General features: G+C 40.1%; 1 long non-coding RNA gene across 1 annotated transcript; it reads left to right on the top strand.

Annotated features, from left to right (window-relative positions):
- The first annotated feature begins 9836 nt into the window (after positions 1 to 9836).
- On the top strand, positions 9837 to 24426 carry LOC120403247. Its single transcript, XR_005597505.1, has 4 exons — positions 9837 to 9927; positions 15222 to 15407; positions 21994 to 22112; positions 24219 to 24426. It is a non-coding gene; the product is annotated as an uncharacterized LOC120403247 (long non-coding RNA).
- Positions 24427 to 26570: the final 2144 nt, after the last annotated feature.

Below are 26570 nucleotides of genomic sequence, written 5' to 3'. Positions count from 1 at the left end.
CACTGCAACTTGAGACCATTGCTCCTTGTTCTGTCATTTGCCACCACTGAGAACAGCCAAGCTCCATCCTCTTGGAACCCCTCTTCAGGTAGTTGAAGGCTGCTATCAAATCCCCCCTCACTCTTCTCTTCTTCAGACTAAATAAGCCCAGTTCCTAAACCTCTCTTCGTAAGTCATGTGCCCCCAGCACCATAATCATTTTTGTTTCCCTCCACTGGACTCTCTCCAATTTGTCCACACCCTTTCTATAGTGGGGGGCCCAAAACTGTATGCAATACTACATATGTGGCCTCACAGTGCCAAATAGAGGGGAATAATCACTTCCCTCAATCTGCTGGCAATGCTCCTATTAATGCAGCCCAATATACCATTAGCCTGCTTGGCAACAAGGCACACTGTTGACTCATATCCAGTTTCTCGTCCACTGTAATCCCCAGGTCCTTTTCTGCAGAACTGCCACTTAGCCAGTCGGTCCCCAGCCTGTAGCAGTGCATGGGATGCTTCCATCCTAAGTGCAGGACTCTGCACTTGTCCTTGTTGAACCTCAGATGTTTTTTGGCCCAATCCTCCAATTTTTCTAGGTCACTCTAGACCCTATCCCTACCCTCCAGCGTATCTATCTTCCCCGAGCTTAGTGTCATCCGTGAACTTGCTGAGAGTGCAATCCATCCCATTATCCAGATCATTAATGAAGATGAACAAAACCGGTCCCAGGACCAACCCCTGGGGCACTCTGCTTGATACCAGCTGCCAACTAGACATCGAGCCATTGATCACTACCCATTGAGTCCAACAATCTAGCCAGCTTTCTCTCCATTTTATAGTCCATTCAACCAATCCATACGTCTTTAACTTGGTGGCAAGAATACTGTGGGAGACCATATGGAATTTCTGATCAAAACAAGAGACCTTCTCCTTCTCTCTCTGGGGTTTTGTCACCAAAGAATGTTTTCATTCCAGAGCAGAATGAAAACAAATTTTGAAAAACATCAATTTTTTTCATGAAACAGAATTTGTATTTTCCAGCCTGTTCCAATAATGGTCTTTATCGTAATGAGGCTTTATAGGCTTAGCAAATACCATTATACTAATGAGCACAAAGGCCAACTACAACAGTATTTTTTTATGCGACTAGTTGTCTGGAGTTGTGTGAGTGAGCTTTGCATGACTAGACACTTAGGGTGATATACTGGCTCCACAGAAGTCAGTGGCATAGCTTCTGTTAAATGGGACCAGGATTTCATCCCTGGTGTTACACTGATCATTTGGATTAATCCTAAAGAGTACTGACCATCCACAACTCCTACCGGTGTCAGTGTAGGAGTTTTGGTTTTCAGCAGCTCTCAGGACTGGCCTTGATGTTTGAGACACAGAGAAAATGCAAGTGAGAGACACCCAGTCTATATCCAGGTCTTCATCCTCCAGCCCTAACTCTTAAGTAGTCAGAATAAGTAATGAACTGCATATGCTTTTATCAGCTGAATGGGCCTGATTCTCTTCTCACCTACCCCAGTTTTACACTCGTGTAACTCCATCAGTATCCATTGTGCTAGTCCTACTTTACAGCAATTTAGTGAAAGGAAAAATCAGGTCCCATGTTTCTTTATTACACTTACCCAGGTATTGTAAGAAAGAGGAAAGGGATTTATCTTTTGGTCTTCACTTCCTGGGGTTGTGGCACAGCAACTCCTGCATAATTAGTCCACTTCTACCTTTACTTCATTCCCAGGGCTCACAACATTGTGGAACAGCTTAGTCTAACAGAATATTTATAGAACTCTCTGTTAAGCTAATGGTTACTTTTTTGCCTACAGATCCCAGGAGCTCTATCACTCCTCTGTCTGTTCTACTTCTGTCAAAGACACAATCAAGAAAGAGGAAGTGGGAGGAGTTTCATGGAAGTGGAGGATATATGCCAATTATCTTCTCCCTCATTGTTTCAAAGGGACAAGCTCACTTTACATGTCCTTCCATAACATCTTTTCCATCCACATGCAATACAAACAGTTAATTGGATATTGAATACATTGGAAATATCTATTTTAAAAAATCAAATACTTTTTAAAAAATAAAAATAAATGGGTTTTTAATATGAAAACATCAAAAATGTATAAGTGAATATATATACCCATAGGACCAAATCTTGGAGTCAATGAAGGGACTAGAATTTAAACTGTAATGTGTGTCTTTCTAATTTCATCATTAAATCAAAGAACTTTCAGTTCAAGGTATTTTTAGTTAATATACACTGTACATGGAGAATAGGTCCATCAATGGCTTTTAGCCAAGATGGATAGAGATTCAACCCCATGCTATGGGTGTCCCTAGCCTTTGATTACCAGAAGCTAGGAGTGGACAACAGGGGATGGATCACTGGATGATTGCCTGTTCTGTTTATTCCCTCTGAAGCACCTGGCTTTGGATACCGTCAGAAGACAGGATACTGGGCTAGATGGACCATGGACCCAGTATGGACATTCTTATGTTCATCTCAACATTATACAATTCCACTTATATGCAGGTTTTACTGGGATTAAGTTCTGTAAATAGACTTATAATTGGTTTGCTTTTCATTTTTAAGATAAATTGGTAGAAACTTGCAAATGAATGAGGCCACTTAGTTCCTTTGAGGCTGCAGAGCCATTTGTTTTAGATATTTCCATAATCACTCTTTGTAAAGAAGGCTGCCCATCTGTGATTGAGCTGTTACACTTCTCTAATTAACTGCTTTAACCCATTTTCCAGTGGACAGTAGTCTCCACCACAATAACTAGCTTCACAACAGTTATTAATTGGGCCCCATCTTGACAGTCTCAGCAGAGACTAAAAACAGAATAAGCACTGAAAGTATCTTCTGCTGCTTCTTTTTCTTCCCCTTCCCCATCTCCTGAACTGGTTCACCCATCCATAAAACTTTAGAAAACACACTACAGGAAATTGCTTGCTGTGATAAATATTTCCTACAAACCTTCAGCAGAAATGGGTAATGATGGAATCCGCATATCTAAAATGAAGCCAAAACCAAATCCAAGGCAGGGAAACATTTCTGTTCATCTCGAGTATGGGTAAGGTGCTTAAAAAACCCTTTTCCAAAACAGACCTGTTATCACAGATGTGTTTTCAGACTTATAAAGATAGCATGTATACCACTATCTGAGCCTTCCTTGTGATTAGTTGAGTACTGAGAAAAGAAGGGCTAGACATTCACACATGTGGAAAGAATAATGTTTCCTTCTTCATGTTAAACCACACTGTATATGGCTGCAGTTAAATTGACATCTAGCCACTTCCTCTTTGCTTTATTGCCACATCATTCATAACCTTTAGTGTACATAATTTTGGAGTTATTGGGATGTCATATACTTTATGACTTTTGCTACTTCTGCCTGAATTTGTTCTTTTGAGGCATTCAATACAGCATGTAAACCAGGCTTCTACCTGGATATTGAATACATTGGAAATGTCTATTTAAAAAAATCAAATGCTTTTTTTAAAAATAAAAATAAATGGGTTTTTAATATGAAAACATCAAAAATGTATACGTGAATATATATACCCATAGGACCAAATCTTGGAGTCAATGAAGGGACTAGAATTTAAACTGTAATGTGTGTCTTTCTAATTTCATCATTAAATCAAAGAACTTTCAGTTCAAGGTATTTTTAGTTAATATACACTGTACATTGAGAATACGTGTTATTATGTCCTTTCCAATACGTGTTATGTCCTTTCTTTTGTCCTGTATGATTATCTCACGTTAAGCATTATATAGTATCATCTTCCAAAGTGGCTTAACACATGGGAACGTATTTATAACATCATAATCCACAGAGCTTCTAAAAGACAACATATGATAACACTTGTGGTGGTTGCCCACCTATGTTGTGACAATAGATTTTATCTGATAAATTAGACCCTGGTTCAAATTCAGAGCTAATGTGAAAATAAGTGTATTGGAGCCTAAGTTGATATAATTTATACCTTCTTCCAGCCCCTCAGTTTGTAAGTGTCACTGGTTTAAACTCATTTAGTCCCAATTGGCTGGTGTGTTTTAAAAAAAATGCATGTACTGGCTTAAGGGGTGCTGAAGAAATACATATAACTATTACCCGCCCCCTCCTTTCTGCACCTCAGCGTAACTCTGATGAAGCACAAGCCAGAGCTCTGACTTTTCAGAAGGCATTACATATAGATAAACCTCGTCTATTGTAAATAAATATGGAAAATAGGTGTTCATAGTTCCTGCACCCCTTATAGGCTTGATCTTTTAGACTTAGGCTAATAACAGTAAAATAAATACAAATACTTTTGGAGGCACCCACTCTTCAGTATGATTTACATATTTCCCCTCTGTCAGACCCACAAAGGGGGTGATAACGCCTAGTCAGGATGCTTAGTTCTTTAGTTCAAATTGTAGAGGTGATGCTATGACTGATACCAGGGAACTGTTTAAGACCATTTAACTAGTTGTTCAAAAAGCAGTAATCTCAAAGCTGCAAAAAAAGGCTATACTGGTTTAAAAAAAAACAGGCTGTCATGGAGAGAAAATGAAATTAGCTTTTGAAAAAATAGAAAAAGGGGAAGTTGACAACCATGAATGTAAATTATAAGGTAGGAAGTACAGAAAATTGATAAGGGAAGCAAAAGTTCACAAGGACACATTTTTGGCCAGCGGAGTTAAAGACAATATCAAATTATGGTGTTCAGACTACAAGAAGGATGTTGAGAGTGTTCAGAGGACAGCCATAAGAATGATTAAATGATTGGAAAACATGCTTTATATTGAAAGTCTCAAGGAGCTCCACCCTTAGCTTATCAAAGAGAAATTTAAGGAATGACTTGATAACAACGTACAAGTACCTTCACAGGGAACAGAAATTTGATAATAGTGGATTCTTCAAACTACCAGAGAAAACTATAACAAGAACCAATGGCTGGAAATCAAGACTAGAGTAGAAATAAGGTGCAAATTGTTATCAGTGTGGGTAATTAATCATTGGAGCAACTTACAAAGGGCAGTGCTGAATTCTATATGATTGGAGAGTTTTAAATCAAGATTGAATATTTTTTCTAAGAGATATGTTCTAGTTCAAGCACAGCTGTTGGACTTGAATTAGGAATTAATAGAGGGAAGTCCTGTGCCCTGTTTTATTCAAGAGGTCAGACTAGATGATCACAATGGTCCCTTTTGGCTTCAAAATATATAAATGTTTTAGATCTGTAGGTAATAATTTCAGTTCCCAAACATAACCAACATGATGGTCATTATGCAATGTCTCTTATCACAAAGTTATGACTAGACACGATAAATCGATCCCCGCTGGATCGATCGCTGCCCGCTGATCCGGTGGGTAGTGTAGACATACTCTCAGATCCTGAAATGTAGAATTATTATCTTTCTTATCAACCCATTTTGATAAAGGTCCAAAATGAAATAAATTCACTCAGTCCAAAATTATTACACAGTCCAAAAGAGGGAAAGGAAAAGAGGGTGAGAGGTAGTTTTGATTATATATGTGATATTGATTTAATTTATTTTACAGACTTTTTACAGAGAGATGAGAAGATGATTCTGCTTGGTTAACCATGTCTAAAATAGCTTAGTTTTCTGTGTCTATAGAAGCATTAGAGGATTAAAATTAAGATTAGCATATGATTGTTCAAAGAGCATGAAATATTTTCATTACTACGGTTTGAAAAAGCATGTATAATTCCCCCCCCCTCCCATTTGCTGTGTTGTACAGTGCATTTTCTTAAAGCATTAACAAAACTACTTTTTGCATTGCATTTTATCAAATAGGACACAATTTGGGGTGATGAACAATAAACACTTCATCATAAAGAGGAAAGAAATGAGCTTCCAAATAGCACACTGACAGAATGCAGGGAAAAGAAGCTGCTGGGAATAGAGGAGACAGAGAAAAATGTTTGATCCTTTAGAAATCACCACCTTTAATTATCTGTGACTTGAGCATTATTCTCAGAATTCAGGGGAAATAAGAAAGAAAGAAAGAAAAAGAAAATCTACAGGAGTTAGAAAGTTTTGGGCACCCTGGTTTTCCATCCTGGCCATGGTCTTGCCACTCCTGTGGCACACCCCCCCCCCCTTTCACTGGCATGTCTCCTACATCATGGGCTACAGGAAGGCACCTGAGCGAGCCAGCTTGCACGCTCTGGGGACTCCCTTATATAGAGGTTATCTCCATGAGGGGAAATCTCCTCTCCTTTTATGCCACTTGAGCAGAGAGAAATGAGTAGACATGCCCAGGACATCTGGCCCACTCTCTCTGCAATGCACTTAGAGGTCTTTAAATCAGAAATAGAAGAGAATAGCTTACATATGGAAAACTGAGAAGACTCCAAAAAAAACAGGGTTTACTTGGGAATGTTGGTAACACACATGGAGGAAGGCTGCTTCATTCACTACCTTAATCAAAGAAAACTACTGCATGATTTGCCCTATTAGTACCTGTCCCTATCTAGACTAAAACCTTTAAAAAAAAGTTAGGGCACCCCTAATCATCACTGAAGGAATTAAGGGGTGTTTGGCACCTTTTCTCAAATGTGATGGGATTATCCTAAAACTGGATCAGTGTTCTCTCTCTAATTTAGAACAAATCACAGGATTTAAATTGCCTCATGATAGCTTGGTGATTTTATTGGGATTATCATTCCAGGCTCTGTATCCATTTAAAAAACTCTAATTTACAAACATGTTCTGGTGGTAGCCAAACATACATTCACTGAGGGGGTTTTTTGGTTTGTTTTTTTGGTGTTGTTTTTGGAGGGTGGGGGGGGGAAGGAATATTAGACTATACCAGACAGCTCAGAATAAATGTAATGGGGCACACTTTCAATAGAAAAACCAACAGATGGCTTGGGAGAGGGAGTCAACATATTTTACCACGTGCATCTCCTTTTGCTAGAATTGGAGGAACTTTAAACAGATCCAAAAAATCCTTTTCTTCATTACAAGACAATTATTGTTATGATCATACATATGATCCATACATATCTTCACATAAATAAATGCTAGAGGCATAGTAGGCTCCTGTTAGCTAGTGCTGTTTGCAAAAGAAGCTTGGTTGAATACCATGCCTCACATTGTGAACAATGGTTAACTTTATAAGCACTCTAGCCATATTGGATTTAGGTGAGAAGGATTCAGCCAATAACATCACATCACTCCAGTGAAGACTATGGAGTTAACACCAGTGGAAACCTGTTGTCAGTGTCAGAGGATAATCAGGCCTGTAATGCTTAAAAATATATATTTACTATTCTTGGTTAAACACCCAAAGAGGTTGAGATTGGCTTGGCTCAGATAGGCCTACCCATAAAGGCACTGAAATCCAGGTCCCCACTATGACTGATTAAATGAGCTGCTGTGCTGTAGCAGAGGAATGAAATCTGCATTGCAGTGGTTTGCATCACTTTTCCACTTTATAGCATGAGCAACTCATCTAGGGCGCTATCCAACACCCACGGATTGGGCTTTTAGCCATCTTAGTGGTACTGTATGTCTGACCATTCTCACTGTAATACAAATGGGTGTCAGCTAAACTAGAGCTTCAAAATGTAATCAAGTAAATAATTTCCTGTTAGCATGTGAATTAATTGCCTATAGAACAAAGAACAAGAAATTTTCTTTCTTTGGTGCTTCCTATAAGAGAGACAGTAGATCACAACCTTATTATTGACCTGCTGTCACTTTTTTACCTTTTGGGTGATGAAGGGGGCATTTCCCTCCCTTCAGCTGGTGCACGCAGTCTCAATATGAACTACAGCTACCCATTATCAGCAAGCCAGCAGTGCTCCGCAAGTGTCAAGTAAGTGTGTGTGCCACGAAAGCATCAATTTAACCTAATTAAAGTGTCCTTAACATTTCTTGATTTCTTTTTCACTTTATTATCATTCCCAAAGATATCATCCTACTTTGCATAATTAAGTGAGTGGGATTTTAAAAGTGTGTGCAATGCAGAGGCCATAGTTGAGGGTCAGTCATTGCATCCAGTAGTAAAAACTACACTTTTCAGATTATAACCAGGATATTTGAATTAATTTCCTGTGGAAAGTTGGAAGGCAATATTTCCAGGATTGGCTTTATGTTACTATCAGCTGGGCAATTGTTTTAGGCTTAGAAGTTACTAAATTGTTTACTTGTGCTGTTCACCTGTGGTCTCTTCTTATATTAAGTTTTAAACTCTTTTTGTTGTGTGTTTCTATATTGGTTAGCACAGGGGTAGGCAACCTATGGCACATGTGCCGAAGGCGGCACGCCAGCTGATTTTCAGTGGCACTCACACTGCCCAAGTCCTGGCCACCGGTCCGGGAGGCTCTGCGTTTTAATTTAATTTTAAATGAAGCTTCTTAAACATTTTAAAAAACTTATTTACTTTACATACAACAATAGTTTAGTTATATATTATAGACTTATAGAAAGAGACCTTCTAAAAACATTAAAATGTATTACTGGCACGTGAAACCTTAAATTAGAGTGAATAAATGAAGACTCGGCACAGCACTTCTGAAAGGTTTCCAACCCCTGGGTTAGCACAATAGGGTCCTGGCCATGACTAGGGTTCCTAGACTCTACCACAATACAAATAAATAATAAAAGTTGTGTTGATAATACTGTAATTTCACTGTGGGACGCCACACACACACACACACACACACAGACTCATCGGTTGTAGCTAAAAATGAACACTGCATAAAAATATATATTTCAGCCTTCTTCCTCTCATAGCAATGTAGCTGGATGCTTTATTATGTTCAGCCCCCTTTGGTTGGAATGCTATATTTACTGAACATTGCAAATCTCAATTCTGTTTTGTCTGCTGAAGATTTTCCATGATTGATTAAAACTATTTGGCTACTATATTTAAGCTATCAACCTGCTGATCAGTTAAGTTGGTGCAAAAAGAACTGGCCTACTGGATGAGAAAGAATTTGTGCACAGCAAGGTGCACTGAGGGATATGACAGGAATTAGATCTTGTTGGGAGAATCTTCCTGAGTAGTGCCATTCAGAAAGCCAAGAATGTGATGTTGGGCAATTGTTCAGTTATTGCAAGGCACCTCTCTTGTGGGATTCTACAAGGTTCCATTTTGTTCCCATTCCTGTTCCTAGCTACGCTAATGTTGCCATAACAGCTAAAATCAACAGAGACACTAACAGTCTCAAGATCTGCATTTGTATGCTGTAGCTGAGCCTTCTTAGTGAAGGGTCCTCAGCTGTGGAATTTACTTCTCTGAAATTGTCCAAGTCGGTTGACTGTGCAAGACCTACCTATTCTCTCAGAGCGTATCTGGATGGTGTGGCGATACTGACAGGCTGTGTAAATAGCTTTAAGTGTAGGAGGAGGGAGTCATTTAAAAATATAAACACATTGACTACAGCAACCTAAAAAATTCACACACACACACACCCCTTTCTTTGGCGTTTGCAGTGTTGTTGTAGCCCTGTTAGTTCTAGAATATCAGAGAAACAAGGTGAGGGAGATAATATAATTTATTGGACCAACTTTTATTGGTGACAGAGACAAGCTTTTGAGCTATGCAGAGCTCAGACCTGAAGAAGAGCTCTGCGGAGCTCAAAAGCTTGTCTCTGTCACCAGTAGAAGTTGGTCCAATAAAAGATATCACCTCACTCATTTTGCCTCTCTCCATATACACATAGAGATAGTATTGAATACAAACATTAAATACAGAAATTGACTAAATGAATTCAAGGAATGAGCTCTGTTTGGGCATGGAAGGATCAGATTTAGAATATATTTGAAATTGCATTGTGATACTGGAACACTTTAGAATGTTGACATTAAAACACATGCACACATCCACACACAGAGAGACCATATCACAATAGCTGAAAATGTACCTGGCACATGTCTGTTATTATGTCCAACAACACTGATGTTAATATGTGAGTAGTAAAATAGCCTGTAAAGAGTTGAGTATGAATTTTGCTACAGGAAATTTAGGAAAGACAGAAAGCAATAAGAAAGATGGAGACACCTTTCCTCTAGGAATTTCTGTCCTATTCTATATAGTTTCTTATACTGTACTCATCATGATGGTACCTGAGAGCATTCCGGTACTGAATTAAGCAACATGACTGTCACATGTTGTTCGTTCTTTGGAAGTTTAGGTTCAGTTTGAATGTCAGATCAGGAGTTTAATCTACAAAACTGATCTTAAATCTATAGTTAATTGAATACCCCACATTTTCCAAAGTCAGACAACTCTTACCAAATTAAGTTCTCAGCAGGAGTTCTCTCTCTGAAAGCCTCTGATTTTTCACATGAGGCTATTAGATAGAAAATTCAGAGTTCTCCCCACACTGAGATCTCCAGAGGCCACTTTCCTGTGGTACTAATGATTTTCTACAAGTGATGATAATAATATGAGAAAGAGGTACACTAAATGGAATTTTTTGTGACATTTCCAAATCTCAGTCTAACAAATGGAGACAGTGAGCATAGAATATGCTGACTTATCTCATTTCTTAAATGCCATCAGTGCATCTTTAAAGAGAAGATATAATCCAAAGGTTATTGATCGCTGTGTGACTATGAATGCCTATTATCTGCTCTGCACAATCTCAGGGAATGAAGCACAAAATGGTGTGTGCATTTGTTGTTGGAAGCTATTCTCTTCATTCGAGCTACATCTGATGTTTTCTTTTATGGAGACTAACATTTAACCACACTTTGTCCCTTCAATTAATCATGATCCAAAGAATCACACTCATTCTCTGCCCCTTCTCTCCATATCAAAAGCAGATGTAGAACAAAACACTCTCCTTGAAGAGATTTTGTGAAGACATTTCTTAGGTGAACACAATCCAGAACTACCCAGAAATGGAGATGAATGACTCACTGTGTTGCCATCATTTTACATTTACGACTTAGAGAATACAAAATTCCAATGTGAAGCTATAACATGCAGCACTAGCATCACATATCTTATTTTCATAGCTGCATCACTAACACACCCCAAACTTCCATGGACTTCAGCGAGATTGATCTTGGTGGGAGTTTTAGAAGTGCAAGGATATGCAGAATCTGGACCATAAACCTTAGCAACTGAGAGGAGCTGATGTAGAGATGAAGACAGCTAGAGCTATTTACATGCTGATCAGCTAAAACACTTGAAGGGCTTTTGCGTAGAGGGCTGCCTTACTCATGAAGGATGCTGTGTTAATGCTAGTTAATAGTTTGCACAGGGTCTGAAGATGTAAATGCTATGCAAGTGCTAAGGCTTATTATTACTTTAAATTTTAAGCAATAATGAGTTTGACTGTAATGTCTTTAGTGGGAGTTTTGGCTGAATAAGGACTGCAAGATTGGACGAGAGAAATATTGGGGATATTAGCTACTGACCTCACTCTTTTTGGCAAAGAGTTTCTCTCACCATCCCATTCTCCAGCCATTAACTGCAAGAGCTGCGGTTCCAATCTCAGCCCTAAACTGGGATGACACTGTTCAGGGTCCTCTGAAGATTTGACCAAGTCCTGCCTAAAGAGAGAGATGTCAGATCCTGATGTCCTTAGAGTCTTATCCTTTAAGGAAAAACTCCTGCTGGAGTCAATAGAATTTTGCCTGATTTTGGATTGTAGGATTGGGCAGTGCCTTTTTAAAATAAAATCAGAAGAGGAGCAGTGAATGGCACATAGCTGGCACACTAACTTTTTTAATGCTTTACAATTTAAAATAAAGGATTGAAGGTTTCTTAATAGTGAACTGACTAGGTGCCTGTTGGAAAAGCTGCCATTTTAGCTTTTTGGGGGCTGCATCAGCAACATTTTGTTTCCCAAGGGGTCAGTTTAAGCTTTAGTCACTTTAACTCACCAGTTTCAGCAAAGGGCATATTTGCACTCTTCATTGAGAGGTGGGTACCATCCCACAATCACCATCTTCACACTAAGACCTGAGACACTAACCTGCCCTGTAAAGGTGCAGGGCTCACCCCTGCGGCGCCTCCTGCTGGTCATGTTCGGGAATTAGCTCTCCAGCCATTGGAGCGCCCTCTGCAGGCTAGTGTCCCGCTGCTGCTTGGCCCCCATGTCCCTCCCAGGACCCTGGTGCCCCTTTAACTGGGTGCTGCCCCCTGGCAGTACCCCCACAGTTCTGGGTCTCCCCCTCTCAGGGGAACCCCCACCCACTATCTCCACTTTGCTTCAGTCTTGGCTACTGCCCAGTCTCCATCTAGCCCCCGTTCACTGGGGCAGACTGCAGTATAAGCCACTCATCACAGGCAAAGGGGTTTGGACCTGCTGCCTCTGGCTACTCGTGGGCTGCCACTGCAACCCAGTACCTAATAGGCTTTAGCAGGCCTGCAGCCTGGGGCCTTCCTAGGCTGGAGCTCCCCGGCTCCCTGGGCCTTTCCCCACCCTGCTCCACTCAGGTACTCTGCTCAGGTCCCTGCAGCCAGGTCCCTCCCACTCAGAAGCTAGAGGAAGAGTTGGGCCCCTCTCTCACAGCTTTTTTATACAGGCCAGCTGTGGCCTGATTGGGGCGTGGCCCAGCTGCAGCCGCTTCCCCAATCAGCAGGGCCACCCAGAGGATTCAGGGGGCCTGGGGTCTTCGGCGGCGGGTCCTGGGGTGGAAGGACCCCCTACCACAGGTCTTCGGGGCACTTTGGCAGCGGGTCACGGAGTGGAAGGACCCTCCGTGGCCAAATTGCTGCCAAAGACCCGGAGCAGAAAAAGCTCCAGGGGCCCGGGCCCCACGAGAGTTTTCCGGGGACCCTGGAGCGAGTGAAGGACCCCGCTCCAGGGGCCCTGAAAAACTCTTGTGGGGGATTCCTGCGGGGCCCGGGGCAAATTGCCCCACTTGCCCCCCCCCCCCGGGCAGCCCTGCCAATCAGCCCAGCTTTTCCCCTGCCACAGCCCTTTCCTAGGGCTGTCTTAAGCCCTTCAGGGCAGGAGTGGGGTAACCATCCTGCTACAGGGCCGCCCAGAGGGGTGAGGCAATTTGCCCCAGGCCCTGCAGGGGCCCCCACGAGAGTATTTTGGGGCCCCTGGAGCAGGGTCCTTCACTCGCTCTGGGGGCCCTGGAAAAGTCTCGCGGGGCTGGGCCCCCAGAGCTTCTTCCGCTCCGGGTCTTCGGCGGCAATTCAGCTTGGGTTGGTCCGTCCACCCCGGAGTGGAAGGACCCTCCTGCCCCCGAAATTGCCCCCTAAGTGGGACCTGCCGCCAAAGTGCCGGGTCTTTGGCGGCGGGTCCCGGAGTGGAAGGACCCCCTGCCGCTGAATTACACAGGCCCCCTGAATCCTCTGGGCAGCCCTGCCCCGCTCCATGGCCACAAGTGTTTGTTGGTATTTTGGGGCATATGTCCTCCACTCTTCATTATTCATTTAAGTGGTGAGCAAGTCTTGAATATTTGAGCAAACAGCAATGGGGGTCAAAAATAAAAACAACAAAGAAAACAGCTTCTTTCTAACTTGCATTTGCCTGAAGCAACGTCAACATGGCTGATGTTTCATCCCACTAGTAGGGAAAAAGGGCTGCACCTGGAGTAAAATCAATCACTATCTGAATTGGAGTCAGCTTCCATTTGCAATTGGCAGGCTTTTTTCCTCAGAGAGAGCGAGAGAGAGAGTTTTTAAGAACTTTTCAAAGAAGCCGATAGATAGAAATTGTATTTATTTCTGTAAATGGACATTAAAGTTTGGGCCTTGGGAGGAATGAGAGAAGGAAAACCTATTTCTTAAGAAGCATAAAGAAGTCACATCTGCACAGCTAATATTAAATGGACCATTTCATGAAAAGTGTGTCACTGCCACAAATTAGAGGAGGCTAAGCGTCAAACAGGCTACCTGCTTCATAAAAAAAGTCAAAGTGGCAAGTCAAATTTAGCTTTGCAAAACAGGCAATGGGACTTTTGCAAATCAGAATAATTTCACTGCCTATGGAAAAGAAAATAAATAAATAAATAAATAAAAGAGGAGGCTTGTGAATATATTTCACCAGTGCATATATAGCACTGACAGCCACCTATTGCTCTAACTGTATCATTCCACAAATGTAGTAAATTTAAGGATTTTTTTTAAAGGATCTACTTTGTTGCATATTCAGAAGCCAAATCATATTTTGATTAATATTTAAACTTGACTATCTAAAGTAATAGTTCTGCACAAACTGTTTTGTTGCCTCTGGGCAAAGAATCTGTCTAAATGAAGATGTGTTAGTAATGCTTTCACACGATAGCAGGGTAAGAGCTTCCTGTCTGCTAATCTGTTTGTTGTTTTCATATGGAATGTAAATGAGGTCTGAGAATTTTGACTGCTGTAAATATTTCTCAGCATATGTGTGCAAATGTCCAGGTGTGCATGAGATTGCTTTCCAAAGATATTAACTTTCAAATCTCTCACTGGTGTGTGTGTGTGTGTGTGTGTGTGTGTGTGTGTATAAACACATATATGATAGATAGATAACACTGTATCTATTGCACTGTAAATGGTGCCCTTTGTCCAGGGCCATCTCCAGAGTTTTTGCCGCCCCAAGTGGCCAAAAAAAAAAAAAAAGCCGCTTTATTCTTCGGCGGCAGGTCCTTCCCCCCAAGAGGGACTGAGGGACCCTCTGCCAAAGAGCTGGACGTGCCACCCCTTTCCGTTGGCCACCCCAGGCACCTGCTTGCTGTGCTGGTGCCTGGCCCTGGCCCTGCCTTTGACTCTGAAGGATCTCAAAGCATTTTACAAATAAATAAATACCACTTAGCGCTTATCACACTTTTATCATTAGATTTCAAAGTGCTTTACAAAGAAGGTCAGTATTATTATCCTAATTTGACAGTTGGGGGAAACTGAGGCAGAGAGCAGGGCAGTGACTTGGCCAAGGTCATCCAGCAGGCTTGCAGCACAACTGGGAATAGAATCCATATCTCCTGAGTCCTGGTCCAGTGCTCTATCCACTATGCTACACTGCCTCCCTGATTCACATTACCCACAAGTGGTAATGCAGCCAACTCTGGAATGTAATGTGACAGGTGTTTACTAGTACACAGTAACGTTATACAAAAGTTGAGGTAAAGAGGTACGGAAACTAATAATAATACTTAGCACCTCTATAGCACTTTATATATTAATCATCATCACCATAGTGGCAGTGTCTAGGAGTCCCACCATGTGCCCAATTGTGCTTGACCCTGCACAAACACAGAACAAAAAGATGATCCCTGCCACTAAGCTTATTGTCCCTGTGTACATCTTGGCTAGGCAATGACTAAGCGGAACATAGCATGACTTAGGAGCAATGACCTGAAGAGGAGCTCTGTGGAACTCGAAAGTTTGTCTCTGTCACCAATACAAGAACCTTACCTCTCTCATAGAGACCGTCCGCAGTTACGTGGAAGTTGTAAACAAAGAAGCAAAATAACTTGATCCTACAAAGGAACAACTCAGGTATATGAAGTTAAGCCTATGTGCAAGTATTAGCAGGATCTGGGTCCTAGTGTAGCAGATGGGGTATAATTAAGAGTAACAGAATGTGATTAAGGGAGACAAAAAGAATACCAGGAAAAAAATTCCTAGCAGTCAACTCTATTAGGCTATGGAATACTTTATGAAAAGAAGTGATAAAAGTCCCATCCCCTGGGAGTTTTTTAAACAAGGTTGAACAATAGAAATTTAGAGTACAGGAAAATCTCACTCTGGCAGGGAGCTGGACTAGAACTCCAGCTATTAAAACCTCGGTGAATAAGCAAAAAGAATCCCCACTGAATAGTTCTATGACTATGTTGATGTTTTTCAAACAAATTATTTATTCTTCTTCATCACGGCCCCAGTTCAGGAAAGCACCCTTTTTCAGGAAAGCACTTAAAACACATGTTTAAAGTTAAATAGATGTTTAAAAAAAACAGGAGTACTTGTGGCACCTTAAAGACTAACAAATGTATTTAAGCATGAGCTTTCGTGAGCTACAGCTCACTTCTTCGGATGCATAGAATGGAACACACAGACAGGGGATATTTATACATACAGATACAGATGTATGTATAAATATCCCCTGTCTGTGTGTTCCATTCTATGCATCCGAAGAAGTGAGCTGTAGCTCACGAAAGCTCATGCTTAAATACATTTGTTAGTCTTTAAGGTGCCACAAGTACTCCTGTTTTTTTTTGCGGATACAGACTAACACGGCTGCTACTCTGATAGATGTTTAAGTTTCACTGAAGTCCACGTGCTTAAGCAATCCTCCAAATCAGGAACTATTCCTATTGTGGTAGTGTCTAAAGGTCCAATGTTCGGAGCATTGTACACAGTACAAGCCAGATTCTATTACTCTTGCTCATGCTGAACAATACCTTACGCCATAGTAAATCCCCGTGAAGCTAATGGATTAAGCAAAAAAGAGTCCTGTGGCACCTTATAAACTAACAGACGTTTTGGAGCATTAGCTTTCATCATGCATCTGACGAAATGAGCAAGCACCCACGAAAGCTTATGCTCCAAAACGTCTGTTAGTCTATAAGGTGCCACACGACTCTTTGTCGCTTTTTACAGATCCAGACTAACACGGCTACCCCTCTGATACTTGACACTAATAGATTAAGGTGCTGTTCAGTGGACAAAACTCACCCTTGGACAAGGGGCCAGAATAGGCCAATGAATCACTTAAAACTTCAAAATACAGCTTAAATTAGAGCCCAGAGGAACATTAGTCTTGTGCTAGGCTTCAATACACATGAATAAAAGGATCAGAGGCTGGACTTCAGTTATTATTAAACCTTGTCAGATTCTAAAAAGTAATGGTTGTTTGCTGGCCGCTGTGAAATGAACTGATTATCCCCCTACAGATAATAGTCCATCATGGTGCTTAATTTTTAGTAAAAGAGGTGTCGGGTCTCAAGCAATATTTCTGCATTCATAATTGATGCAGCAAGGCCAGGGCTAAGAACTGCCAAGCCTAGAGGTGCCAGGGCTCAGCCATGGCACAAATTAAGCACCGAGTCCATGTCTTAGAAACAACTGTCAGAATCGCCCAAAGAGACCAAGGGCTGAAAGGTAACAGCAGTGGAATTACCCTGCCACCCCTACCAGTTGTCCTTCAGATCAGGGTTATGTCCCATGTGTTATCTATTCTGTGAATAAAGAGAACAATTAGGTCGTCAGGGCTGTCATCAGTGCTGAATCTTTCACTAAGATTAAATTGACTTTAGGAGATATATAATTTTCAAACCTGATTTTGCGTCTTCAAATCCTACAAACATCAGTCCCCACAAGACCCAAGCATCAGCATGTAGAGATAACCCGATTCAACAGCAAATTATTTTCCAAATCCTAGTACTGAAAATAATCTGTATTCACACTGATCTACATGGTATAATATACTTGGAGGTGCTTGGCACCTCTAAGGCGATAGTTAAAATGATTCCTAATCCATAGCTTCAATTCAAAATGAAACCATCAAGGAAATAAAAGCAGCTCTTCAATAGCTGTAAATGAGAATATGAGAGAGAGATTCACACCAAACAACTATTTTCCCTCATTCTTTCCATCTCTCTTGCTGCCAGCTGAACTGTCAACCTGTCTCTTTTGAGTTTCATACCTTTCCCTGAATGCATTTTTTCCTCTCCACCCATATCTATTCAAAGCCATCAGTCACACTGCAGCTTTGTAATGAACTCTCTCCCTGCCAAGGCAAGAAAATGACATCATTTTCAAAGGGGGATCATCACTTTAATCTTGAGGAGATAGGGAACAGAACAAAGGAATCATCTGGCAGAAGAGAAGGAGGGGGAATGAGGTGGGTAGAGGTTGGGGGAGGTAGGAAGGATCCTTGTACCCTTTTCATGCTCCATATAGCAAGCTTTAGAAATTTGGAACATATTTGTTCTTTGTAATTGTACAGATCTGGCCTTTGGGGTCTTGTCTGGAGGTAATTTCTGAGGGAGCATTACACATTGCCTCAAACTGCGAAAAGGGAGAGAGCAATGTTTGAAAAACTTGCTGCCAGTTTTTGACACGTGTTCGGTATTAATAATTTGGAAGACAGCGCACACTAATGTAGTTGTGCAGGCATCATCTCGGCCACACTAAAATGCCAAAGAAATCCTCAATTTCAGGAACTATGTGGAAAGTGAATTAAGGAAAGTGAACGGCAAATTTCCTTCAGCCATGCTAGGACTGAACAGACTTTGGACCTGATCTAATGCCCTCATAAGTTAATGAAGATATCCCCTTTGCCTTCAGAAGGCATTGGATCAGGTCCTTCACACAAGTGGAAGAAGCATGAAAAGAGCCAAGTGTTGTGGAGACACATAACCTGATTCTCATTTACGCTAAGGTCCTTTTACACTGTCAGACAAGTGCAAACCTCATTCTTATTTTCACTAAGGCCATTTTCATCTCTGTGGCAGTATAAAGGGGTCCTATTGTAAATGAGAATCAAGTACACATTTGTAAAAGCAACTGATTCCAATGTGACATATAATGAGTGATGTGTGCACCTCAGAAAGTACAGAGGTTTAATCTGTACAGACACCCAAAACATTGGATTCTTTTCTGACACAATCAAAAAAACCTTGGATTTGAAAAAAAAAGACAAAAACAAAAAAACAAAACCACAAAACACCACTTAAACCGGATATCTCACAAGAACAGGTTTTCTCGCAAAATGTCCGCTAATTCCTGCTTCCAATCAGGCCTGATTTGCCATTCTTGCCATAACTTGGCACTAAAAAAAAAATAATAATAGAACTGGAAGAGACCTTGAAAGGTCATCAAGTCCAGCCCCTGCCTTCACTAGCAGGACCAATTTTGCCCCAGATCCCCAATGCTCAATGCTTAAACCACTGAGCTATCCCTCCCCCCCTTAGCACTGCTGTTTCTCTGGCTACTGTAAGACAATGCACAGGTAGGTGCAAATGAAAAGTAATATTTTACAAATAAAAAGTTATACTAATTTTTGCAATCATCAGTAAAAGTTTGGTGTGTGGTTTTGGATTAAGGTTTGGTAACTTCATTATTTTATCCCAGCTGGTTTAGTCATCCCAACATATAGTTCTTTAATTTTTTTAGACTCAAGTATTACAGTCATGGATTACACTTTAAAAATGGGGTCCAAAGCAATGATGTCTTTTCTAGACCTTGTTGGAAAAGGTAATAATTGGAGGTCCTTGTTGGAAAATTTCAATTAACTTTTTTTTTTTTTTTTGCAAACAGGGTCAGTTTTGATGAATCTCCTGATTCAAAAACAAAACAAAAACAACAAGAAAAGAAACCCACCATCAGTGGAAAAAAGTTTCAAAATTGTTGAAATACTCCATTTTAACATTTTTGAAACAAGAAGTTTTAGACAAAACTACTTTGTTTTGAAATTTTCATAAGTTTGGACTGTCTGGAAATGGGACACTGGACTGGTTGGACTGGTGCTCTAACGTATTACCAAGAATTTTCCTTCTCAGGTGCTTGACTGGTGGGTCTTGCTCACATGCTCAGGGTCAAACTGATTGCCATGTTAGAGTCAGGAAGGAATTTTCACCCAGTTCAGATTGACAGGCACTTTGAGGGTGGTTCAGTTTCCTCTGCAGCACTGGGTGCAGATCACTTGTTCATCTGGCCTATCTCACTAAATTAATTCCCTGCCATTGAAGGGGCCTCTGCTATTGGTGCACCACCTGTCCCTCCTGTTCTCTGCGTGTGGCACACAATAGTTGAGTTGCCTGAGAGCTGTAATACTCTAGTCTAATTCTGGGTGATGGGTTTGATTTCCTGCCCAAACCTACTCAATTACCTTTCAGAGTTGGTTACTCTTCTTAGCAAGCTGTTGTTCTTTTCCTACATTAGAGTATCAGTATACTCAAAGAATCTGTGCCTCATGGAATTCACATAATAATTATATCAGTAATCTATTTCTGTCACAGAGTGATAGTAATATAGGACCAATTACTTTGAGAAGCAACAACCAAAGTTGATAAAAAAAATTAATAGCAATTCAGTCATTCAGTGAATTTCACTTTTTGTGTGTGTGAGATTTCTCCATGAGCAGCTTCCAATATTCTCACATTGAGATATGATTCAAAATTATTTATCAGATAATTTCCGTGAATAATTTTTCATTGGTAGCTTGTTTATGAGAAGATTATTTAGAATATTCATTTTTTTACAAAAAATAAATGTTGAACATATGATATTTTCTTCTTTGATTGAAGGAGGTAACCTTGAGAATAATATTTTTGTTCATTATTCTCTTTAGTGATTTTTTTAAACTTGCATTCCTTTAAGATTTTCCAATATGAATTTAAAATTAATTATTTCTTGCCAATAAACTTGTTTTCTAGAAGATTTGCAACAAGTAAACACAAAGCTAAATGTACTTTGAACAGCAAGAGCAAAGAGATAAAATAAGTGGCGAAATAAAGTAATACGTACACCAAAGAACTTCCTGAGTTCAGTCGAAATCCGACATTTTTCCAACAGCTTCTTGTTCAGTAATCTCTCACCAAGAGCATCAGATTAATCCAAACCTTTACTGTTGAATGTAGAATAGTAATGTACATTAGCAGAGCCAGAAATCAAATGCTAGAATAGAATACATGATTTTGAATTGTAGTTTACCTTTATTTCTACAATGTTTTAATATTATTGCATTCATATCCATCATTATGTAAACTGTAGAAATGATTGCAAGCACACTTTTCTTGGTACTTTTAGCCTTGTTGGGATTTGTACATTCAGTCTTTAACTTGTATTGGTTTAAATCTTAATTACTCTGGGGCAGATCCAACTCTCACTGAATTCAGGGGGAAGTTTTTGTTTGACTTGTAAGCGAGTTGAAAGGGATGATTAGTACCACAAATAAGAGGTGCCTGACTCCTTTATTTCTTGGGGAGAGGTTAAGCAGGCACAGCTAAAAGGCAAATTTAACTGCAGTGCTAGCTTCATTGCTCATTCTGTTTAACTTGATTTGATGACTGTATGCAAATACCTTCATGGGCAGAAAATACCAGGCAGTAAAGGGCCCTTTAATGTAATGGAGAAAGCATAACAAAAAACAAAGGCTGGAGGTTAAGGACAGAGAAATTCAAATTAGAAGTAAGGCTTACATTTTTAACAATGGGGTTCATTAATCATATGAAGAAACTATCAAGGGAAGTGGTAGATTCTCCACCTCTTGATGTCTTCAAATCAAGATTGGATGCTTTTCTACAACACAGGCTTTTGTTAAACTCAAGTTATTGGACACAATATAATGTACTTCGCTGAAATTCCAAAGCCTGTGTTATACTGTAAATCAGATTAGATAATCGAATGGTCTCTTTTGGCCTCAAAATCTATGTGTGTTCTTCCTACTACTCTGCAAATCTGTCTCAGCACTGCTGTGAAAGGAACCACCTCAAGGGCTGAGAGAGTAGTTTCACAGTCCATCTCCACTTAGGCTATGGCTACACTAGAGAGCTTACAGCGGCACAACTGCACTGATGCAGCTGCACCACTGTAGCAGACACTCTAAGCCTAATTACTCCAGCCCCTGCGAGAGTGAGCTCTCCCACTGACATAACTCTGGCCACACTGGCACTTAAGTCAGTGTAACTTACATCACCTGGGGGGTGGCTTATTCACACCCCTGAACAAAATAAGTTATACTGACATAAGTGTAGACATAGCCTTAGTGTTTGGTTTCTCTGCTGCGATCATCAACCACCATGCCAACTGGTGCCAGTTGTGGTGGTGATTTTAAATAACCTGTTCAGTAGGATTGAATTCAGACCACCAGCTAATGTCACATACCTCACATAAGAGTCATCAGCTAGTGATAGCTTGCCCTGACAAAATATGATACACTCAAATCAGTGATCTAGAAATGAAAAGCTCTGCAAGTCATTACTATTTCTCTAAGACACCTAGTCAAGCCTCCACTAAGTCTTGTATAACATCTTGCAAATTGCTCAGAACTGCTAGCAAAGTTATATCAACTTATCACCTAACAATTACTCATTCCTGTTCTGTGCTGGATGCAAAATTGATGTGTGACATTCTTTGGTAGTTTCAGCCCCCACTCAGCCTACAGAACTTCTGTTTGAAGTGCAGAGGCTTAAGGAACTACAGAAATATCCAACAAGTTCTCGGCAAAGAAACTTCATTATATGAGGAGGACCTAAACAGGTATGTGCCAAACACTCCCCTGCATTGGACTGTATAAAAACTACTTATACCTGTGCAGGCTGGGTGTAAAATGCAACCAGAAAATAATGGTGCTATTTCACATTGGATTTGCATAGATGTAAATGGCTATATGAGATGCAAAGCAATGATGAATCTGGTCCATGCAGGGCAGGCTTTCAATACTTACAAGGGCCAAGATTTTTCCAAAACTAGGAGTACAAATGTAGGTTTTTAATTTTATATTTAAGGCTCTGGCCTCATTTTCAAAAATGCTGAGCACCTAGTTGGCCAATGAGAAGTAATTTATAGGATCTAAACTTAGACTCTTGTTTTGGAAAATCTTGGCCATACAGTTCAAAGAAGGAAGTAATGAGACCTTATTTATTATGATAGTCCAACATATACTGAGCTGATAACATCAGTGCTACTCATTTCTGAGGTTGAAGTTGACTCTGTGATGGGTTCTGTCACAGAGAACCCCTTGAGACTGTCATCTGATGTGCTCGAGTCAGCATACTTACAACTCACTTAAAATCACTACCAGTATCTCAAAGCAATCATCTATGCACGGATCCTACTTGACTACACCACTGTGATGGGTTCGGTCCCAGAGATCACCTTGGGACTGTCACCTGATGTGCTGAGACTATCTCTGAGCCTGTTTTCCACTGCCATCTGGGACTCCAGAACACTGCCTTGTTGAGCCAGATATGCTAACCTGCTGCAACACGACCCAGGTCTGGTCCACAACCCCAAAGCTGCAGGCTTAACTGAAAACAGCTTAGCAAGTTACCTGCCTCCAGCACCCAGACACCCAGCTCCCAATGGGATCCAAACTCTCAATAAATCCCTTTTACTCTATATAAAGCTTACACAGGGTAAATTCAGAAATTGTTCACCCTCTATATCATTCATAGAGAGATATGCACAGCTGTTTGCTCCCCCAGGTATCAATCACTTACTCTGGGTTCAATAATAAACAAAAGTGATTTTATTAAGAAAAAAAGTAGGATTTAAGTGGTTTCAAGTAATAGCAGACAGAATAAATAAAGTCACCAAGCAAAATAAAGCAAAAACATTCAAGTATAAGCCTAATACATTAAGAACACAGGTAAAATCACACCCTCAGGGATGTTCCAATAAGCTTCTTTCACAGACTATACTTCTTCTTAATCTGGGCCCAACCCTTTCCCCTGATACACTCCTTGTTTGTTCCAGCAGACATCTTAGGTGGAAACTAGGGGTTTTCTCATGAATAGTAGCTGCCTTTGTTCTGCCCCTCCTTCCCCTTTTATAGCTTTGTCAGAAGGCAGGGATCTTTTGTCTCGCTGGGTCCCTACCCCTCTTTCTAAATGGAAAAGTACCAGATTTAAGGTGGATTCCAGTATCATGTGACATTGTCACATGTCACTGTAATGACTCATTCTTCATTACCCATGGACTGGCTCACACTACACAGGAAGGTGTGCAGGTAAATAAACCATCTACAACCAATTGTCCTAGTCAATGGGAGCCATCAAAATTCTAAATCACCATTAATGGCCCAGACTTTGCATAGTTACACTTTGCAGAGTTATACTTCATATTTCTGGCTTCACATACAAGGATGATACATGCATACCAATAGGATGAACACACTCAGTAGAGTATAAGCTTTGTAATGATACCTTACAAGAGACCTTGTACATAAAGCATATTCTAGTTACATTATATTCACATTCATAAGCATATTTTTATAAAACATATGGAATGCCACATCACAGACTCCATTTACATTTTAATAGTAATCTTGAAGGGGTAAAAAATATCTCTAGTAAAGAGTTGTGGTGGGGAAGAGATAGTACTTGCTTTATCAGATGGAAGCTCTAAGCAATGGCAGTTCTGAAACACTGCTATCATCAACCAAGAAAGGTGCATTTGGTGCCTTAAGAATGAAAGTCACAATATACCTGAAAAGTATTACATTATTTCAAGACCATAGTCTATAAACATAACATGTAGGATAACAAGAGAAAGAGCTTGTAGTTGGAAATGTGTATAGTGAAAGATAGAGCCATATATACAAATATATGCCCCATTAAATAATCACATCTGTTTCAATTCCAGGTGTACAAGGTTGTTGGGATACTGCCATAGCTTTAAAAAGAAAAAAACATGGATAAGAATGTGAATGAAGTCCCCTTCCCAGTCAGACTACTTATGTGAGTGAATGCTCACCAAGGCGAGTGAGGAGTTCACAATCTGTTCCCAGTCATCTGTGTTTTTCATTCAAGGTGATTACCATCCCAAACAAGTTTTTCATCATTTCAAAATCAGTCCACAATGACTATTAAAAGCTTCTCTTTCTTTGTTTCGCTGTCTTTTATCATTTTGAGTGACTGAAGTGCTAGAGGAAATCACAATTTGATATCCAATTGCTGTAGTTCTCTGTTTGCCCACGGAAAGGGTCTAGTGAGGGCTGGTTGGAAAAAAATAGTTTTTGGGGGGGAAATGTCATTTTCAATTCTTTTTATTTTTTACAAGAAATTTCAAAATAAAAAAATGAATAGGAAAATATTTTGTTTACATTTGAATAAGATATTGTCAGCTTGCTTCAATTCAGGTTTCTGAAAAAGTAAATGAAATATTTTTATTGTTATTGAAACAAAACAAAAATGTTTTATTAATTTTCCCCCAGAAAAAATCCCAGAAAAAAAACTAAACTAAAAAAAAAGTTTTCCAACCAGCTCAGGCAGTAGCAAAATAAACGTTTTTAGTCCACCGGTTCCTTCCAATGTGCCTTTTCCCTGCCTAAGGGTGAAAACACAATACAGTCTCATGACCCACTCAGTTCCTGGCTTCAATCACGAGTTTGCCAAAAAAGGTTCTAATTCATGCCAGTTCTCCTGTAGGCTAGGAATATCTAGCAGGGTATGACAAGCACAGGTGTGGTCAGAACTAACATTCTGTTGTGATTAAATATATTGTATCTGACCCAAAATAGAGTAGAGAAAAAAGTTTCCAACCCTCAGAAGTTTCTTCTGACCAATTGTGACAATGGCACCTATCCACTCACTAGGAACTGAATTGAAAGCCACAAATTATGTTTACACACATTGGGCCACCAAACAGCCACCAGATGATAATGATGTTCAGTCACTACTGACAAGGGTGGATTTCATCTCACAATTTACAGGAAAAGCATTCTACAACCCATCACAAATCCCCTGAGCTGTTTTGTTGCCCAGTATTAATTTCCTGTGCCGTATGACCAACTCCTCAAGCCCTTCATAACTTAAGTGAAATGACTCACAACTTATCACTGCATTTTCTTGAATTAATTTTGTCTGTCTTTTTTAAAGCTATATCCGCTTTTGACTTTAAATTTGTTAGAATTATTTGTAATATTGATCAGTGGTTCACACTGGCTCATTTGCTGAAAAATTTCTGCCTATCCTTAATTTCTATTGATCCATTGTATATATTAAAATGACTTCTGTCACACAGATGGCACAGCTATGGGGATTTATTTGTGCTTTCTGACTTGCTCTTTAATCCAACCAGGCATGTGCTAACTTGTACTGTGATAATCTTAAACAACGCTAAGGGTATTAGATATTATTTGAATGTTATTGAGAACCAAAGCTTGTTTGATTGTGTTCAGGCCAGTCACATCACGCGGTCTGTAGGTCTCTGTTGGATTGCCTTTTCTATTTAAAGTTATCTAAAATTTGTTTTTCTTCTTTTTTTATCTGCACTGTTTGATTCTTTACTTTAGCTCACTCTCCAAGCATGGTGTTAAAACTCTCATTTACACCAACAAAGTAGCACATCATCCTTTGAATTCATGAAAATGGAAATCAGGAATGTACACTGGAGTGAAATGATGCTTTTGTGGTTAAGGTACAAGATGATGCTGATGATGGTTAAGGTATAAGATTAAAAGTCTTAAATTCTATCCCTGGCTATCACATAGACTTTCTCCATGACTTTAAACAATTCATTTATGACACAATCCTGAAAAATGTCAAGTTCTTCCAGTGAGATACCCATCACTCTTAACTCCATTAAAGTCCACATGAGTTCAGTGCAGTCATGAAGTCAAAGTAGCAGACCAATAATTCCTTTTGTGCTTCAGTTTCCCCCATCTGCAAAATGGAAGTGATGATTCCAGTCTTACATGAAACTGAACAGCTAGTTTATTAATGGGTATAAACTACTTTGAGGTTGTTGGATGGAAGGGTCAATATTTATCCAAAATATCATTGGTCTAACACTGTCAAAGTCCTCTAGTTATGGTTGGAATTAGGCCACTTCCTATCCCACCAGCACTTCCTGCCCCACCTTAGAATTTGAAATTCCATAGTATCTGGTAACCTTCAACCCACTACTGAAGATTGAGTGACCATCCAACACTCCCATTTTGCAGGGGGAGGGACCCAGGGGGTACTGGAAGAGGGTATCAATGGAAAGAGTGGG

Source organism: Mauremys reevesii, linkage group 4, assembly GCF_016161935.1.
Source record: "Mauremys reevesii isolate NIE-2019 linkage group 4, ASM1616193v1, whole genome shotgun sequence".
NCBI lineage: Eukaryota > Metazoa > Chordata > Testudines > Geoemydidae > Mauremys > Mauremys reevesii.
The sequence above is the reverse complement of the archived record's forward strand: the minus strand, read 5'-3'. Positions and strand labels throughout refer to the sequence as shown.